The sequence below is a fragment of the Nanorana parkeri genome, unplaced genomic scaffold (genome assembly GCF_000935625.1).
Source record: "Nanorana parkeri isolate BGI_ZX_2015 unplaced genomic scaffold, ASM93562v1 scaffold2243, whole genome shotgun sequence".
NCBI classification, from domain to species: Eukaryota; Metazoa; Chordata; class Amphibia; order Anura; family Dicroglossidae; genus Nanorana; species Nanorana parkeri.
The window spans coordinates 123,404-126,193 of record NW_017308511.1 but is presented as its reverse complement, the minus strand read 5'-3'; positions in this window follow the sequence as shown (position 1 = coordinate 126,193).

Genomic DNA, 2,790 nt, shown 5'->3' with positions numbered 1-2,790 from the left:
CCCCCCGCCCACACGCCCGCCCACCTGTGTTTCTGTTTGTGGCTCCCTGGATGGCAGAGCGGACAGCAGCAGCCAGGTAAGACATCCCCCGCAAATAAGACCTAGTGTCTTTTTTCGTGAAAAAAAAAATAAGACACTGTCTTATTTTCGGGGAAACACGGTATCAACTAATCCATCAGTCATGCTAGTACAGTGTGATGTATTTGCAGTGATGTCTTGCAGATTCAGAGAGCCCTTTAGGGTTAAACTGGATCTCCAGTTAAAACTCTTTTATATATAATATGAAGAAGGGATAGAGTTTCTGTTGGGTTCGTATAGCTTTCTGCATATACATTAGAGAAGTTTCCCTTAACTGCCTGTTCCTATAATAATAGGAAGTAAATGCAAATCACGCAGTAGTGATAGAAATTCCCACGTTGACATCTGTCGCAAGAAAATGTATCCCCTTGATTTCAGTTCCAGAGATAAAGATAAACGGGGTTATTCCCAAAAGTGTGAAGAGTTTGGAGAAGGCAGGAGAAGTGAACAATCTAGGACACCATAGCTGAACTGGAAAATTAGACGAATTGGAGAGTTTTTCCAAATCAGCTATTATGGTCTAGATTGTTCACTTGTCCTGCCTTCTCTAAACGCTTCAACTTTTTGTGAATAGACGTGAAAATGTTAGATTTCTCCTCAATATCTGTCCCAGCATCCGTGGTCACAATGCTAACTAATGTAGATAGATCTCCCCAAATAAAAACTTAACAAAGTTACTAACCCTACCCTGCCACCCCCCCATCAAATGTTACATCCCACCCCCAAAACAATAAAAAAAGAAAGGTACATACCCCGATCAATGTGATATTATGAAATCTGAGTTATACACTTACTCCATTAAATAATAGCTCTTGCATTGGCAAGGATAGTATGTTCATAAACCCTCACAGGTATTACTAATTGGTTAAAGCAGAACTCCAGTCAAAATGGTTGTTAACCCTTGCAGTGGGCACTCTGCGTTACACGCACAACTGACCTCCGCACTCTCTGTTACATGCACATCTCACCTCCACACTCTGCGTTACACGCACACCTGACCTCCGCACTCTCTGTTACATGCACACCTGACCTCAGCACTCTCCATTACATGCACACCTGACCTCCGCACTCTCCGTTACATGCACACCTGACCTCCGCACTCTCCGTTACATGCACACCTGACCTCTGCACTCTCCGTTACATGCACACCTAACCTCCGCACCCCAGGTTACATTACTAACCTCCGTACTCTCCGTTACATGCACACCTGACCTCCGCACTCTGCGTTACATTACTGACCTCCGTACTCTGCGTTACATTACTAACCTCCGTACTCTGAGTTACATTACTGACCTCTGCACTCTGCGTTACACCACTGACCTCTGAGTTACATTATTGACGTGTGCACCCTGTGTTACACCAACTGACCAATACACTCTGCTTTACACCGCTGACCTCTGTCCCAATACTGAAAACCGATACTGGCACTTACATTTTTCAAATTGACTCGGGTGTCTTAGGTCTGGCACTTACTGGGGACCTTGCGGCAGCCTTCTGGGGAGCCACGCGATGCCTGCTTACAGTGCTTCTGCCACCTGCACATCTCCTCTTACTAAGACCCTCCCCACCCCTCCTTAGACCCTCTGCACCCCTCCTGACACTCTCTGCCAAAGACATCAGGCCAGAACCCAGGAGTAGAGTGGCAACACAGAGTATGTAGCAAATGTATATACTATTATTCTGCATTGCTCTATGTTTTGCTGGGATTTGTAGTCCTCTAAAGCTGATGGTATTATTCCGCATTGCTGTATAATGTATTGCTGGGATTTGTAGTGTTCTATAGCCGGTGCCATTCTGCATCACTATATGATGCATTGCTGAGATGTGTAGTCCTCTATAGCTGGTGGTATTCTGCAATACTGCATAAAGTGTTGCTGGGATTTGTAGTCCTCTATAGCTGGCATTTGTAGTCCTCTATAGCTGATGGTATTATTCCGCATTGCTGTATAATGTATTGCTGGGATTTGTAGTATTCTATAGCCGGTGCCATTCAGCATCGCTATATGATGCATTGCTGAGATGTGTAGTCCTCTATAGCTGGTGGTATTCTGCAATACTGCATAAAGTGTTGCTGGGATTTGTAGTCCTCTATAGCTGGTAGTATTCTGCATTGCTGTATAATGTGTTGCTGGGATTTGTAGTCCTTTATAGCTGGTGGTATTCTGCATTGCTATATAATGTATTGCTGGGATTTGTAGTCCTCTATACCTGGTGGTATTCTTAAATACTGAATAAGGTATTGCTGGGATTTGTAGTCCTCTATATAGCTGGTGGGATTCTGTATTACTGTATTATGTATTGCTGGGATTTGTAGTCCTCTATAGCTGGTGGTATTCTGCATTGATGTATAACATAGGGAATTATTTACACAGTCCTGCCGAAAATTGCTTTAAACTATAAAGAAAAGCTTTTGAGAGTTTTCCTCTCTTTCTCAGGTCTGAAGCAATACCTAAGGAAGAAAGGAACACTCTTGAAAGCGTGTCTTTTAAGTATTAGGTTAGTACAATAAAAAGGTATCACCGCATACCGCATTACTCTCGTATTCTGCAATCTCATTTATACAGTATATACTGTACTTATTTAGTTTTTTTTCAGTGGTATGATTTAGTGGTGAAATTTGTTTGTGCCCCCTCCCAGTTTTGACTGTGGCATCTTATGTGCCCCCCCCCCCCCCCCCCACACTATTACTACCCTCGCACTCTCCTCTATTTA